Source organism: Phalacrocorax aristotelis, unplaced genomic scaffold (genome assembly GCF_949628215.1).
Source record: "Phalacrocorax aristotelis unplaced genomic scaffold, bGulAri2.1 scaffold_217, whole genome shotgun sequence".
Classification (NCBI taxonomy): Eukaryota; Metazoa; Chordata; class Aves; order Suliformes; family Phalacrocoracidae; genus Phalacrocorax; species Phalacrocorax aristotelis.
The window spans coordinates 49409-67000 of NW_027441249.1; the positions used below are offsets into that span (position 1 = coordinate 49409).

The 17592-nt window shown below is 56.3% G+C and overlaps 2 long non-coding RNA genes across 2 annotated transcripts; one reads left to right on the forward strand and one right to left on the reverse strand.

Annotated features, from left to right (window-relative positions):
- The first annotated feature begins 1127 nt into the window (after nt 1–1127).
- Nucleotides 1128–7517, forward strand: LOC142051179 (uncharacterized). The gene is made up of 3 exons (XR_012658342.1): nt 1128–1301; nt 5164–5321; nt 7449–7517. It is a non-coding gene; the product is annotated as an uncharacterized LOC142051179 (long non-coding RNA).
- On the reverse strand, nt 6660–11268 carry LOC142051180 (uncharacterized). Its single transcript, XR_012658343.1, has 3 exons — nt 10513–11268; nt 7431–9150; nt 6660–7230 (listed from the first exon to the last, which is right to left on the reverse strand). It is a non-coding gene; the product is annotated as an uncharacterized LOC142051180 (long non-coding RNA).
- Nucleotides 11269–17592: the final 6324 nt, after the last annotated feature.

Genomic DNA, 17592 nt, shown 5'->3' on the forward strand with positions numbered 1-17592 from the left:
ACGACTCCTCCCTAAATAAAATGTATTTATTTGCACTCTAACAATTTAACCTTCCCTTTACTGGTCAGGGGCACCGACAAGTGCCCGTGCGTACCTCCGCTCCCCCTGCGCCGGCTCCCCAGGGAACAGCCTCTTACCCTGACCAGAGCCTGCAGCGGCCCGTTGTCGTCCCAGCTCCTCGCCCTCGAGAAAGCGGCCACCTGAAGCGGCAGCAGATCCGCTGCTGCCCAAAGGGGACGGAAATGGCGCGGGGTAAATGATAATATGAAATGATAAATGAATGAAATGATCTCACAAGGGGGAAGAAAACCAGCAAAGCAAAAAACAAACCCCAAACAGAACACCATACCACTAAACCGTCTCACCGCCCCCTCAGCGCCCAAAACAACATCCCGGGAGAAAAAAAGCAAAGCAGGCCACAAGGGACCTTTCTAGTACAGATGCTGCCAAAGAGTGCCAAGCTCTGGAATCCTTACCTCAGGCAACGCCTCCGCTTCTCTAAACGCCAGAGCACGCCTGCCCGGGGGGCTGAGACAGCCCCAAAGCTGCGACCGCCCGAGGGAACACGGGAGCACCGACGGCAGAGAAGCCCAGGGGCAGCAAGAGCTGCCCGAGCCCCGGCTGGGGCTCTTCGACCCCCGGGCCCCGCCCCCGCCCTTCCCACAGCGCCCCGCAAAAGGGGCGGGCCGAGCCCCCCCGAGGGATGAAGGCTCGCAGGGTGGCAGCAGAGAGCAAAGTGCACCGCACAGCACCAAAGTGGGTGGGTGGGGCCAGGTGGGTCAGACATCAGACGGCCCGCCTGCCCATCGCCGGGGGCAGGGCCCGTTGCTAAGAGCGTGGCGAGGGGTATCAGGACCACCCTCAACGGGCTATCGCAAGGGGTCAACACCTGTCGCTAGGGGCTGTGCCTACACGGTTCCGGCCCCCCACGGTGACGTCACCACGTAGCGTGGGGGGGTCACTAAGTGGCGTGGAGAAGTGAGCGCGGCAAAATGTCGCTACAGCCCGTGCACGGCTGCTGGCTGCAGTACCGCAGTTTGGTCGCACGGTGGCAGCAGAGAGCAGAAAAGGTCGCCACTGCGCATGCGCGGCTGCCCACATGCACTACGAGGGCTTGGGCACTCGGTGGAAGTAGGGGGCAGAAAATAAAGCGCCACCGCGCATACGGAACTGCCTGGCTGCAGTACCGGCATCTGCTTGCACGGTGGCAGCAGCGACCAGAGGAAAACTTCACCCTCGGGAACGGGCAGCTTCCCGTCTGCAGTACCCGGTTTTGATCGACCGGTGACTGCCGCGATCGGGTAAGGGGCGGGTGGAAATCTCTACCAGGGTAGCGCAGCTCCCGCCTGCAGTCCCGGGGTTCGGTCGCTTGGTGGAAGCAGCGAGCAGAAAACGAAAGGTGGCCACTGCGCATGCGCGGCTGCCCACCTGCAGTGCCGCTGTTTGATCGCACGGTGGCAGCAGAGAGCAGAAAGAGACGCCACTGCGCATGCGCGGCCGCCCACCTGCAGTACCGCGGTCTGATCGCACGGTGGCAGCAGAGAGCATAAAGAGACGCCACTGCGCATGCGCGGCTGCCCACCTGCAGTACCGCTGTTTGGTCGCACGGTGGCAGCAGAGAGCAGAAAGACGCGCCACTGCGCATGCGCGGCTACCCACCTGCAGTACCGCGGTCTGATCGCACGGTGGCAGCAGAGAGCAGAAAGAGACGCCACTGCGCATGCGCGGCTCCCCACCTGCAGTACCGCGGTCTGATCGCACGGTGGCAGCAGAGAGCAGAAAGAGACGCCACTGCGCATGCGCGGCTGCCCACCTGCAGTACCGCTGTTTGATCGCACGGTGGCAGCAGAGAGCAGAAAGAGACGCCACTGCGCATGCGCGGCCGCCCACCTGCAGTACCGCGGTCTGATCGCACGGTGGCAGCAGAGAGCAGAAAGAGACGCCACTGCGCATGCGCGGCTACCCACCTGCAGTACCGCGGTCTGATCGCACGGTGGCAGCAGAGAGCAGAAAGAGACGCCACTGCGCATGCGCGGCCGCCCACCTGCAGTACCGCTGTTTGGTCGCACGGTGGCAGCAGAGAGCAGAAAGAGACGCCACTGCGCATGCGCGGCTGCCCACCTGCAGTGCCGCTGTTTGATCGCACGGTGGCAGCAGAGAGCAGAAAGAGACGCCACTGCGCATGCGCGGCCGCCCACCTGCAGTACCGCGGTCTGATCGCACGGTGGCAGCAGAGAGCAGAAAGATACGCCACTGCGCAAGCGCGGCTGCCCACCTGCAGTACCGCGGTCAGATCGCACGGTGGCAGCAGAGAGCAGAAAGACGCGCCACTGCGCATGCGCGGCTGCCCACCTGCAGTACCGCGGTCAGATCGCACGGTGGCAGCAGAGAGCAGAAAGAGACGCCACTGCGCATGCGCGGCTGCCCACCTGCAGTACCGCGGTCTGATCGCACGGTGGCAGCAGAGAGCAGAAAGAAGCGCCACTGCGCATGCGCGGCTGCCCACCTGCAGTATCGCTGTTTGGTCGCACGGTGGCAGCAGAGAGCAGAAAGAGACGCCACTGCGCATGCGCGGCCGCCCACCTGCAGTACCGCGGTCTGATCGCACGGTGGCAGCAGAGAGCAGAAAGAGACGCCACTGCGCATGCGCGGCTACCCACCTGCAGTACCGCGGTCTGATCGCACGGTGGCAGCAGAGAGCAGAAAGAGACGCCACTGCGCATGCGCGGCCGCCCACCTGCAGTACCGCTGTTTGGTCGCACGGTGGCAGCAGAGAGCAGAAAGAGACGCCACTGCGCATGCGCGGCTGCCCACCTGCAGTGCCGCTGTTTGATCGCACGGTGGCAGCAGAGAGCAGAAAGAGACGCCACTGCGCATGCGCGGCCGCCCACCTGCAGTACCGCGGTCTGATCGCACGGTGGCAGCAGAGAGCAGAAAGATACGCCACTGCGCAAGCGCGGCTGCCCACCTGCAGTACCGCGGTCAGATCGCACGGTGGCAGCAGAGAGCAGAAAGACGCGCCACTGCGCATGCGCGGCTGCCCACCTGCAGTACCGCGGTCAGATCGCACGGTGGCAGCAGAGAGCAGAAAGAGACGCCACTGCGCATGCGCGGCTGCCCACCTGCAGTACCGCGGTCTGATCGCACGGTGGCAGCAGAGAGCAGAAAGAAGCGCCACTGCGCATGCGCGGCTGCCCACCTGCAGTATCGCTGTTTGGTCGCACGGTGGCAGCAGAGAGCAGAAAGAGACGCCACTGAGCATGCGCGGCTGCCCACCTGCAGTACCGCTGTTTGGTCGCACGGTGGCAGCAGAGAGCAGAAAGAGACGCCACTGCGCATGCGCGGCTACCCACCTGCAGTACCGCGGTCTGATCGCACGGTGGCAGCAGAGAGCAGAAAGAGACGCCACTGCGCATGCGCGGCCGCCCACCTGCAGTACCGCTGTTTGGTCGCACGGTGGCAGCAGAGAGCAGAAAGAGACGCCACTGCGCATGCGCGGCTGCCCACCTGCAGTGCCGCTGTTTGATCGCACGGTGGCAGCAGAGAGCAGAAAGAGACGCCACTGCGCATGCGCGGCCGCCCACCTGCAGTACCGCGGTCTGATCGCACGGTGGCAGCAGAGAGCAGAAAGATACGCCACTGCGCAAGCGCGGCTGCCCACCTGCAGTACCGCGGTCAGATCGCACGGTGGCAGCAGAGAGCAGAAAGACGCGCCACTGCGCATGCGCGGCTGCCCACCTGCAGTACCGCGGTCTGATCGCACGGTGGCAGCAGAGAGCAGAGAGATACGCCATTGCGCATGCGCGGCCGCCCACATGCAGTACCGCGGTTTGATCGCACGGTGGCAGCAGAGAGCAGAAAAGGCGGCACTGCGCCTGCGCGGCTGCCCACCTGCACTGCGAGCGTTTGGGCGGTCGGTGGAAGCAGGGGCAGAAAGTAAAGCGCCACTGTGCATACGGAACTGCCTGGCTGCAGTACCGGCATCTGCTTGCACGGTGGCAGCAGCGACCAGCGAAAAAACGTCACCGTCGGGAACGGGCGGCTGCCCGTCTGCAGTACCCGGTTTTGAGCGCTCGGTGACTGCCGCGAGCAGGGTAGCGCAGCTGGCCCCCGCTGTTCCGCGGTTCGGTCGCTCGGTGGCAGCAGCGAGCAGTGACACATCGTCGCCACTGCGCATGCGTCTGTTCCGGGTGCAGTACCGCACTTTGGCCGCACGGTGTCAGCAGGGTCGACCATCGCCACTCCGCATGCGCGATTGCCGGCTGCCGTAGCACAGCACGGCGGCAGCGGCACGATCTCCGTGACTCTTCTCTGGGGCAAGACCCGCGCCGGCTCTGGGTCACGTTCGCCGGGATAACGGAACTGTTACTGCGTGCGCAGAGCTCATGTTTCTCTGCACCTTCCCCACTCCCACAGCCCCAGCAGTGTCAGTCGTTGCCTCCGCACCGCCCACCACCAAAGTGCCTCGAGCATTTTAGTCCTTCTGTCTCGACTGCTTTAAAAATCAGGTGGCCGTTACCGTCCTCCCTCCTGCCCCACTCACCCCCACCCCACGCCCTAGGGAGGAGAAGCAGCACAAACGACCTGGGGAGAAAGGTCCCCTTTCCCACCCCCCACCCCCCCGGAGTGAGCCCCATCAGTTGCTGTAGGCCTGCGGCATCAGGGCTGTGACAGGGAGAGCAGCAAGTCAACAGCTCCTAGAGGGTTAAAGAAGAAAATCAATCAGGGGAACACAGCTGCCCTTCCGAAGGCAGGCTGCCTGGGGTGAGGGGGGCAGCTGTGCTGTCAGGGCACAGGGCAGCCAGGCAGACCAGGTGCCAGTGGCTGACCTGCAAAGGAGCTGTGCACTGCTGAGCCTTGGGCTTCGTTGGCTTGGCAGCGCCTCGCCTCGCCTCTGCACTGCCAGGACCCTGCTCTGCTCATCCTGCGTAAGCACAAGGCTTCAGCGAGCACAGAACAGGAGGCCAGGGAGAGGGAGGACGTCACCGGGGAAAAAAAAGTCATGCGGGGGGGCCATTTCAGGGGAAAGCGTTTGGGAGGGCACAGACACACGCAGAGGGAGGGCGGGGGGAGGACGCGGACACTGCTGGACAGGGGCATGTCTGGGCAGACACGCCACGGGGAACATGCATGGGGATGACTGACACCAGGGGGTCCCCCCAGGATAATCCACAACGGGCAACTCACCTGGGCTAACCTGCAGCAGATGATCCGCTCCAGATAACTGACCCACTCCGGAGAATCCATTCCAGATAAGCCCCAGCAATGCCCCTCAAACTGCCGGTGTTTCACCCCAAATTTTCCCCAGTTTAGGGTTTTCGGTGGGTTTATTTAGTTTTGGTGATTTCTGGTTGGATGGTTTGGCTTTTTTTGTTGTTGTTCGGGTTACTTTGGTTTTGTCCGTTTGGGGTTTTTTTTTTTGCTTTTCCATAAGGTAAAAGTTGGGATTGCTTTTCCAAACGGTTCACTTCCGGGTTTTTTTCACCCTTTCCACAACATTGAAATTGGTGATTTTTTTGCTTTTGTGCATGAGAATGGTTAGCAGGGTTCCGCCCCCCCACCCCCGCTTTTTTTACCCCCCTCCTTTCCAACTGCACAAACCCAGCAGGAGTGGGCTTTCCCAAGAGCCCCGAATTGTTTTCTTTCCCCCAAACCTGTTTGGGGTTTTTCACCCCCCATTGCAGACCCAGACTCAGGGGCTTTGGAGTGTGTGTCTGCCCTGGCAGCAGCTCCCAGGCTGCCTACGCAGCCCCAGAGGGGAAAGTCCCCATTTGGGGGAATCGGCCCCAAATCGGGATGGGAGAAGGAGAACGGGGAAGGGGCAGCATTTGAAAGCGCTTTTGTGCCTTCAGTTGATTGGGGGGTGGGGTGTGTGTCTAATTTTTAAATCTTCTCTATAAACATCTCTATCAACATGGTTTCTTTGCATTTTAAAACCTTACATAGCATAGGCATTTGCACTATGTGTCTACTTACACATCCTTACGGAGTACATCTATATTTTATATATACTATCTGTTTTACATTTACATACAACACCTGTTTAGACTTAGCTACTATATTTACACTTACACCTATTTAGGCTATTTACACTTACACAGAATATCTCTTTACACATACCTGTTTAGACTTCCATATTAACACGTACATAAAACAGCTATTTAGGCTAGCTATCTGCTTACTTACCCTTTGACACTTCAATCTTTTTCGACTTCTCTATTTAGACATCTACTTACAGTTATACCTCGGCTTATTTCACTCTATATAACCTCTATTTAGATTACAAATCTACTTAGACTATGTAACACACACTAAGCGTAGATGCTCGCTCTAGTCAGACTTTCTTCTGCTTTGAATTCCTTCATCTATCCTTTTCACTTTAAACTCCTTTATTTTTTGATCTAGATATGTAGACGGTCGAGTTACTTTTGTGTTTTAAAACCCTGTATCTCGATGCAGAATTTTTGTATCCTGAAATCCGTTATATAATATAGGAGAGAGAAGTTCTTATTTCAAAATCCCTTTATACATCTATAAATTAATATTACACATGTCAATATATATAAGAGGTTTTTGTAATAGCCCCCCTGAATTTTCAGGCATTTTGGGGCTGTAACCCCCCTTTTTGGGGGGGAACCCCTACATGACGCCCCCACTCACCTGTTCCTCTGTCGCATTATCAGCTCCCCCAGTGACACCGGGGCACCCCACATGACATCATCACACCCCCCCCAGGACTCCCCCTATTTTATTCACCCCCAAGAAGGGCACTAAACAAGGGAATCTGCTCCAACCTGCAGCTCATTACTTTAATAGTGCCATTTACAAAGGTACACGCACACCCCTCCCACACCCCCCAGAAAAGGGGGAGCTCTGCTAAAATCTAAAAGGTGGGGCAGCCCCCCAAACAGCTGCAGCCCCCCCAGCCCCTGTCCGCAGGCTGGCGGCTGCCCCACGGCAGAGCAGGAGCGTGCCAGAGGACGGTGTCACGTCTCTCTCGGGCTCCGCTCGGACATGTTCCCGCACTGGGACGGGCTCCCCGGGGTGACAAACAGCCCCGGTCCCTGGGGGCCCCGACTCTCCCCACCGGGCAGCCCTCGCGGCCGCACCTGCGGGGCACCCGCTGGAGACAGAGCCAGGAGCCTCCAGGCCGAGGGATGGCCCCTTACCTTCACCACGCTTAACGACCGGCAGGCATCTCTTGAGCATCACGAGACACTTAGACGACATCTGAAAAACAGAAATCCCAAACTATATTTCAGCACGTTAATAAAATAGCACAGAAGAAAATGGAGGAGCTCAGTCAGCATAAGGGGTAGGAAGGAAATTGAGCCGCAGGAAGATTCCAGGCACACGGGTCATGTCAAAACACAACACATCCTTTAAAAGCTAGAGTGATTGGAACGCTTGAAAACGGTATTAAGACTAACCGATACCATTTTGAACAGATCCTTCGCGTAACACTGAACGCTCTGGCTGGTGCTGGAAAACGTCTCATCCCTTCCTTACGGCACCGCTGCGGGGAGATAACCCCGTGAGGCTGCGGGGCAAAGTTGTACCGGAACCGGAACCTCCGCTTACAGACCCACCGCAGCAGCTACAGCCCTCGCCCTGCCGCCGCACGTCTTGCTGCCTGGCTCCACGAAGCCTGAAGTGAAGCGTGTCAAACTTGAAAGAGTAACGTAAAAAATTAAGAATAAATCTCAGTAATTCACTTTGTGCTGAGAAGGCGGGCGCGTGTTTACGCACATCCAATATGAGCGTCTAGGCTCTAAAAGCTTTCCATTTTCCTTCTGCGTTCATTCAACTCGCACAGCCGTTCACGCGCGTCATTCCATTATCTATCTCCAAAATACACAGCAGCAACGTGACTGGGGAGTTTTGGCGCGTTACGGAGTCGGGAGGGACGTCCGCCCAGCTGCCCCGCCCAAGAGATGCTGCTGAACTGCCAGGGAAACGCGCGTCGAAAGCGAGACTGAAATAAAATACTTAAGAGCGCTCCCTCAAAATACCGGCAGGAAACACCCCCCCACAACATTCAGTCGCCCCTCATTAAATATTTACAACAAATACCTACCTGCTTAAGTACACCTAACAAATCGTACCCTACATCTGCTTGGCAGTTACAGCTGAAAGAGCGCAAGTCACATCGTAAATCAGACGATGTTAGCTTTTTTTTAAACTTTCATTTATGACAGAAGAATCGGTGAGTGAAGAGATCCCCGATACAGTTTTACTTTTTTGGGGGGGAAAAAAATACCACAACAAAAAACCACACAAATCAAATCCCCTGTGTTGCAATACACGGGGCTACCAAGAAGGACCGGCAGACCTGCTAATGCGTTTGGCTGTACCGAAGCATGCAGGGGAACCGTATTTTATGGTATCTCGACTGTTACAACTGAGAACCCAAGCACTACCAATGCCATCAACCTTTGGAGTATGTGCTGTGCTTGGATCTCCGCAAGGACCATGGATTTTTTTATCTTTAAAAAAAAGCAATACTTTGCAAGTCTTGTGCTGATGAGTTCTACTGACAAAGACATCGTCTCTAAGATGCACTCTGATGGCAAGTTCATAGAATGCAACCTCACTGAATAAGAAATATCTCAATTCTTCAAAATCTCTTTCTAACCAAAGTCACACCGTGGGGCTTTCAGATGGGTCAGATTATGCATCCTTTCACAACAAGAAACACACCAGCTAACCAGGATATTCTTGCAGTGGCCAGGTGCCTCTTCATCATAAGAAAAAAACCCAGAGCCAGCAATAAGTATCACACAGGTCAACACAGATCTCTTCCAGAGCACCCCCCTCATCAAAACGAACATGCCCATCGGCTCACCTGCTCTGCACAGATTCCAGCATCACACCCCGCTTCCGTCATCGCTTGTGGCACCAAACGTATCAACACTCAGTAAACTACCGTTACGCTCGTGAGAAATCACCGCCCCGTGACTTCCTCATTACTACCCAGCTCACTTCTAATGCTCATACGCCGTTCCAAAGACGGCCCACGTGTTACCTACAAAACTGAAGAGCTCGACGACGGACCACAGCATTCTCTGGTCTTAGATGCTGGCCGCTGCCCCACCTTCTCAGACCTCTCATAGGCGTGCGGCAGCAGCACTCCGAGCCTGCCAGCGGCACCTGCAAAAAGCCAAGCGAAAAGGCACCTCCTGAGATGCTGCCCGATGCCACAGCCTGCCCGCACCGATCCCCGTCTCGCACCCCTTTCCCTCGACAGCCTCCCACCCGGCCTACGTCACTTGCAGCTGAACATGGCACCTCGCCCGCCGTCCGTAACACCCAAACGACACGCGTTGCTTATAACTTCACCAGCAACACAACACCTCAGAAAAGAGCTGCTACTTCAGCCCACCAATCACCACTTGCCTTGCTCGACTTGCCTCCTTTGCTCATTGCTACGCTACTTCAAAACCAAAACAAAAGACAAACGCAAGGAGCAATGGAGTCATAGAGGCATCGGTCACATCTTCCCTCTATATACACCACGCACCAACTCACCCGCTTACATCGGTCCCCTCAGTTCCCCTCCGTCGCCCTGCACGACTCGTCCCTCGGCATCTCCAAAACCAATACGAAACAAGTCGCCTGGTTGCACAGCAGTACCTTAACTGTTCCTGAACACCGACTATAACCTGCCATTAAAAACAAACATATGACATCAAACATGAAGCCCTACGCACGTACAAGCTTGAACACCCTGCAGAGGTAATCTGCTCAGCTGAACTCTAGCTGCCTCTCCCAGATAGCCACGGTCACGGCCTCCGAGCCCACAAAACGTCACGGTGATTACGGTCCTTGCCTGCTGAGGAGGGCCACTCCATCCGAGATGACGGTACCACCTTTCCCCCAACAGCCTTAGCATAGCAACAGATGAACCCTAAGCTCTCATCGCTGTGCCACCTACCTGACTCTACACGGCCAGCAAGGCGGCTCCGAGCCAAACTCGCAAAACGCACACACCAACGCTATGAGAAACACTACAAACTGCGCGCCTCCAAGACGAGAGAACGCTCTTGGCAAACACAGAGACAACTGGACGGAAGAGCTCGTCCAGCAACAAGACCTGCAGAACCCTGACAGTGATGCAAGGAGGCCCTAACGAGATCCAAAATGATTAGAAGAGCGTCAGGGCCCGTGACAAGAAGTTCCTCTCAAAACTGAGAGGGAGGAGGCACAAGAAGCCCAGCTACAAGACCTAAGAATGTAAGGATGCAGGGAAGAAATCACGCTCCCTGAAAACAGACAGCGACAGAGCAGAGCTGTTCACGCATCTGGGAACGACGCCGCAGACGACAACTGCCCAGAAACTCCTCAAACATCAGAGCGATCCACGCTTTAAACTGTAACGCAAAAAGCAGCACCCGATGGGCGCCGGCCCCACAATTAGAACCTTGCCAGCCCCTAGGGATAGCGCTGTGCTCCTGAGAGCAAAGAGAACAAAGTCACCAGCCCCATGCGCCCCCTCACTGCGACCCAGCTCACCTGAAATGCTCCTCAAATAGCCTTCAGTCGCATCTTCCCTTTAATCCTGCACACGGACCCGCTGCCTTAGTGTGCTCTACTCAGCTCTGCTCCATCACCCTGCACAGCTCCATCTTCATCCTCTGCAAGAACAGCATGATAGAACAAGTCACCTGGACGCACAGCAACAGCTTAACCATTCCACAGGTCTTGCTTCCACGTAGGAATACCATCTAGAGCCCAACTACTGCATGCCATTAAAGGAAATACCTTCAATCAAATGTTAAGCCCCACGCACGTACAAGCTTGAACAGCTGAGAGGTGCCCTCTGCTCAGCTAGCACTCTAGCTGCCTCTCCCAGACAGCTACGGTCATCCCCTCGGCACCCACAAAACACCCCGGAAATTACCATCCTCGCCTGCTGCCAACGGCCACTCGCTCCGACGAGGGTTGTACGGGCGTTGCCAAAACAGTCTATGCATATTAACATTAACCATATACTCTTATTGCTATTCTTTCCCCCGCTCTACCATTGCTACACCCCCAGGTGGAGCAGCTCTGACACAGGCATCGACGTGCACGGACCGACACCGCTCACAAATACTACAAGCGACGCGATCGAGGCACCTAAGAAAATTCTCACCGAGACGACGGACTTCCGGCCCAGAGATGCCACCGGGCGAGAAGATCTATACGGCAGCGAGGAAGAAGCTATAGCATCCGCAGAGAAGTCACGTACCATCATCACCTGCAATAAAACCATATACCCACAACTAGGACGATGTACGAGCGACAAGCCACTCTTAAAGACCTCAGAACGTTCAGGTGCAGGGAACAGGTCCCAGAAAAGGGCTCTGCGTATTCAGACTGCTCTTCAGCAGCAGTACTGAGGCCGCCTTAATCACCGCTGCAAAAAGATGACCTTCTATAAAGGTCTAATATTTCAGACACAAGACAAATCTATGCAGTAGACTTAAAATGCGAGAAAGGAAGCTCTCGGTTACCATTATGCCGATGAGCCAGGGCTTGCAAAACCCTCAATATTGCTACCTAGGTGCCTGCTCAGCACGGAGAACAACAGACACATCGAGACCCGAGTACAGTAAGGAACAAAGACAGACTACAAAATCCACACAACAGCACAAGCACAGGCAGGAACTCCCCTGCCTGGCAGATGCTTCTGTTTTGCAGAAAGGACACCACAACCTCTCTCGGCCCAAACGTGTCCGGTCTCTGAACGGTACCCTCCGCTGATTTTACAACCCCTGCCTGCCCCACCTGCGCTTCCCCCAACCGACCAGCCACCCGCACAAAGACCGCATCGGCCCCTCAGCTTCCCTTCCAAATCTGGGGGCTCAAAAGCCATCCTTTAAAAAGGCCACACAGGCTACGTAGGATGGGGCTGCGGTCACACGGATACTCTTCATCTCCAAACGTGCGGTGCCATCACTCAGCATCGCACCACTCAACGCCGGCCACTTCCGCAACAACAGCCGCCTCGGAAGCGCCGTGAACTTCCGCTCCCCCACGCTCTAATGAGGCTGGATGTCGTGGCCGCCGCCACCTGCGGTGCCTAGAGAACCAGAGAGACAAGGCGACCCCTGCGCCTGGAAGCAGCCGCCCGCTCACAAACAATTCCACACCTCAAAAATAACAGCTGCTACGGCTCCCTGTTCATCGCTCACCTTGCCCAACGAGCTCGGGGCAGACATCCCGCTTTGCATATAGTTTTGTGAGTCCCTTCATTAACTAGTCACATAGGTGCTCACACTGCACGACCCCTCCGTTGTCACGTGCTGACCTACCTTCTCACGATGCTCTGTTCGCCCCCTCCCTTCCGTGTCCGGCTCCCTACCGTGCATCTGCACCAACAGCCACATTCCAGACTCATCCTTTCCCCTACTGTGCCAACACGGCTCCGCTCACCTCCCAATCCGTGCCTCCCGGGTCAGTGGCCACGTCAGGTGCCTGCTCGCATTCTCGGTCCGTCCCCGATGGCTGGGGAACCGTCACCTTCAATGCCGGGCCCACTTCTGGGGAAATACGGAGAGGCACACAGAAGTTGGACACTGCTTTCCAAAAGCAAGAGCTCACCGTGCAAAACAAACTAACAAATCCTTTTGACTGACTTGTTCGGCAACACAGAGACCCCAAAGGCAGAAATCCCAGACGAGTGACCTCACAGCCCGCCCCGTCACAGCACACGACGCCATCTGCTCGCCTTTGCCGTCACGCCTCGCTCGACTGTCCTGCTTAACCCTCGACCTGTTACTTAAACTGCAAGAAAAAGTCAAACCACGCAACACACAAAAATCACAGTTCGTGTCAGATGACTCAAGCACAGGCGGACACTGATAGGCCAAACACCAAAAGCAGTACGGGAAGCAAACAGGCGTGGCTGGTGTAGCGACACACTCTCCCTTTGTAGGTAACTCACTCCTGAGCGACTCCATGAACAGCCGCGTGGAGAACCTCTCGGCAGACAGCACGCTCGAGTGGCCGCGCTGACACATACGGGGAAGGAGACTGGGCTACCGGAGGCTGCTTGCACACAGAACACGACCATTAGCTAACACTTAAACACCCCTTTCCCAACCATTCCCCGGTACCAAGACTTCAAAAACCCCTCCTCTCCTCCTGAACTGTCAGGGAAGGAACCTCACTCCTTCCCGACAGCTCCTGCCCTGTATTTGCACCCCTAAAGCCCCTCTGTCAGCCGCTCCTCGGGAGCCGCCCTTCCCACCTCTGCCCCGCGTTCTGCGAGCACCTCCCACCTTCCGGCTTCCCGCAGACTCCGTGCTCTCTACAGGCCCACAAAATAACAGAAGCCCTGATGCTTATAATCTACAAGGGACCTGCCGCAAGCTGCAAAGGTTCTCGGGACAACGTGGTACTCTGCGGGCGATCGGGAAAGGCGACGAGCGGTCCCGTACACCGACACACACTATGCGTTACGTCCCTGCTGCTTTCTGAAGGAAGGCTAGAGCTCCATATACAGATGTGTACAACACACTCACCCTAACCCCTACCGCAGCATCTCACCATCAGTCCTATTGAGAGATAACGTCAACAACTTGCACAACACACAGGCAAAACTGGTGGAAAAAATATAAGGTTCTACCTTCAGTCAAGTCAAAATTCCTGGAAAACAAGACAAAACAAACAAAAAACCTACCACACACAAAAAAACCCAACAAACCACAAACAAAAAAACCCAGACAAAACCATAATACCCCCACAAAACCAAATAATCCAAAACACACTATTAGACCATCTTGCTACCCCTGAACACCCAACAAAAACTTACTGACCCAAGGGAAAACAAAAGCTCGTACAAGTGTACTTCCTAATATATATCTGCTGCTCAACTTTGACTGCTCCTTAATCTCTTACCTCAACCAGAAACCTCCCCATCTCTGAATGTCAAAACACACCTACCCAAAGAGCTTAGACAGCTCAAAACCTGCAACCAACTCAAGGAACAGTACCAGAGAAGCCCAGGAGCAGAATGAGCCTCCCGAAAAAAGGCTGGGGCTCATCTACCCCAGCGGAATGGCAAAGCAGAACGAAATCTTTTAAGAACCCCTTCTCAAAAAATATCTCTGGTTATAAAGTAAATCATTTATTGTAAAGCCATCAACCATTCGGAGTCACCTCAACGCTCTCTCTCGCTCAGTCCCTTAACAGAACTAGATCAGTCTCAAAGGACAAAAAACACGAAAAGAAACGTGGAAATACACAAGCGTATCGGGAACCGTATGAAGCAGCTAAATTAACACCTCAGTAGCTGGGGCAAAACTAAATTGTGAAGGACAACAAAAAAACACCCCAGGAGACACATGGATAAAAACAGATGAAGGCTCTCTCTTCTCGCAGAAGCTCAAGGAGAGACATGAGCCAACGGTACACAGCTCTGGGGTATCGGATACCGAAAAGAAACATACTCGAGACAGAAAACAGACTGCTGTGGAGCACAAAGGTGGCTTTGGCAAAGGTTCTGCCAGGACAAGAGTCACGGTTACAGGGAACGGACAGCGGCCGGCAGGGGAAACGCCGTCGGCGTGAAGGGGCCAGCGGGGGAAATGCCGCCCTCAGCTAACGCTGCGCTATCAAGCCTTAAGCGAAAACTGCAGAGTAGTTACAGGAGACGGGCATAAGATGGATGCTGAATATCACTTGATGGTCACAAAATCTCATGGGGATGGGCACCACGTAGCCTCGTGGACACCCCTTAGACCCAAACGCTTAACGAAAGACGCTTCTTGCCAAAACACAAGCTCGACGAGGAAAAGCCAAAGCTGATGCGGGGGCAACTACTAAAATCTCAGTACGTGAGCAGGCATTACTTAAGATGGTGCGGTGGTTCTGCCGGGTCCGTCCAACCTGAGCAACGGGTTCTAACGCCTGTCCAGCAGCGTCCATGGTCTCTCTCACGGCCTCCCACGTCAGAAACCTCCCCTGCCCAGGACCGCGTTTTGCATGTTCCACCCCTCCCCATCCCCGCAATGAAAATCAAACACAACAAATAAGCAGTCTACTTCATCTTCGTGGCCTCCAAAAGAAGCTTCCTTCCTCTGCTGAGCGTCGACACCAACATCCTCGTGCCGTTCCTCAAAAGCAAGCTGGTCCTCGGGTGCCCGTACTGCCAAAAGACGACAAAACGATTATGCTCTTATAACGAGCTCCATCATCCTCTCCTCCTTCAGGAAATCGAGTCCCGATTGCTACATACCAGAAGTTTGTGCAGTAGATGGCCGAGGCCAGCCCCGTAAATGAAGCACTCTGTGACCCTGCTTTCTCTTTTGGCCACAGCACCCGCCACTGGGGAGCCCCAAACCCCTTCGTGACTCCCTACGAAAACCAGATACAACTAGTTCAAAACATCTGGCAGGTGAGAGATGACCGACAAACACGTACAGCCCACCTTACCCTCAAACCAGCCAGAGAGCTGACTTCCTCCCCCACTGAACTCTCATCTTCGACAAATTCACCAAACAGAACAATGTTTACACTGAACAGAACAAAACCCTTACCCTCTGACACTCCGAAACGGGTTTGTGCACCCACAAAATATATATATTCATGCTACCGACCCACGTACCACACTTCCTCAGGGTCAGCCCCACAGAGACAGGAGAACGCCCAATGCTCTCTCCATGGATACCCCGATGCTCCGCTCCCTTCTTTGCTGCTCCTGTCACGGGAAAACGCTGGGAATAAAAAAAGGTTCAGAGAAGCAAAACAATAAACAATAGGGAGAGGGACCAGCGCAAAGGAATAGAGAGAGGAAGAGACGAACAGGAAGGACAGACAACCCCATCCTGAGCACAGCCTCTGGGAGAGGGAAAGAGGAAACAGCAACCGTTATTACCGCAGATCAACCCTGACCAAAGCCTCCTTCCACAGGGGCTTCTGGACACACCGCTCCTTCCCCGCGCTACTGCTACGGGCCCCTGCGCCGAGGGGGAATCCAGTGCAGGCAGAGAGAGGCAGAGAAAAGTAGCCACAGGCTACAGGACAGAGAGAGGGAGGACTGAAAAGACGGGGAGGCAGGGAGCCACTCAGAGCGAGATGGAGAAAGAAGGTGCGGGGGCGCGCAAAAAAAACAAAACAAAAACAAACAAAAAAAAATTTTGCAGCAGGTAAGGAAAGAGAGGGGGCCGGGGGAGAGACAGGGAGGGCCCAGGATGTACAAGAGAGGCAACGGGGCCCCAGTGGCCCAGGACTCACCGCAACTCTCGCTCTCAGCGCTGCTGGCACAATTTAGCCGTTCAGATGCTTCTTTCCCCTCCTCTCCTCCCTGCCTCTTCTGCAGCTCCAGACTCTAGGCCGACCTCCACCTAAAGAGGATACGTGGGTGTCTTACCGCTCTTACGAGATGAGGCTTCCTCGGCACGTAGCCTAGCTCGCTCGTGCCCTACACGCCCGTACCCAACTCCGGGTTACGCGTACGGACCCTGCGGTGCACGTTGGTGGCCTGGCCCGCTGCGGACTATGAAGGGGGATCCTTCCTCCCTCACCTGCAGGGACAGGCTCTCTCTTGCCTGCAGCAGGAAGGCAGCTGGCAGCCAGAGCGCCTTCAGTTTCTTCTGCTTTACCTTTCGTCGGCGTCTCCAGCTTCAGCCGAGGCAGCTCCTGTCCACAGCCGGGAAGGGCTCTGTGTGTCCCTTTTCGCCCCGGCGCCGCGAGGATGGCAAAGCCGGGCAGAGAGAAGCCACGCAAGCCTGAGACGGCCACAGTCGACGGCGTCCCCGGGGGAAGGACAGACAACCACGTCCTCAGCACGGTCTCTGGGAGAGGGAAAGAAGAAACAGCGACCGTCATTACCGTCGACCGACCCTGACCAAAGCCCCTCCTTGCGCAGGGGCTTCCGGACACAGCGCCCCTTCCCCGCGCTACTGCTACGGGCCCCTGCGCCGAGGGGGAATCCAGTGCGCTTGAGGGCCGGCTCGCTGCCTTCACGACAGCGCCTGGGGGCGGCCAAGGGCTACGCGGCACCCGGGGCTGGGGGCAGGCGCACGGGGCAAGGGGGGGCCAGGGGAGGCTGAGCGGGAGCTCCGGCGAGCCGGGGAGGCGGCCATCATCTGCGCCCTGGGCAGGGGGAAAAGGTCCTCCTCCTTTCCCTCTTCCCTTCTGTCAGCTCCCGGGGAACTCACCGCTTCTCGGAGAGCGGCCGCACCTGCAAGCCCCCAGAAATCAACACAAATCCAACCCCAAAAATACACCGCGCCTACCGTACGCGGCACGGCCGCCCGGCGCTCGGGTGCCGGAAGACCGCGCCTCCCGCCACGCCCCGGCGAACCACGTGACAGGGCCGGCAGCCACTGCGCCAGGACTACACCTCCCGGCACGCTCTGCGCCACAACACGGCCGCCCGGCAGCCGCGCGCCGCAAGGACTACACCTCCCGGCATGCTCTGCGCCACAACACGGCCGCACGGCAGCCCCGCGCCGCAAGGACTACACCTCCCGGCACGCTCTGCGGCACACCACGGCCGCACGGCCGCACGGCCAGCCGGCAGGCGCACCACCACAGCTCCCGGCACGCCGCCAGCCCGCCCTCCCCGCTCTCGGACCCTGCGGGCCACCGTCCCTCCCGCCG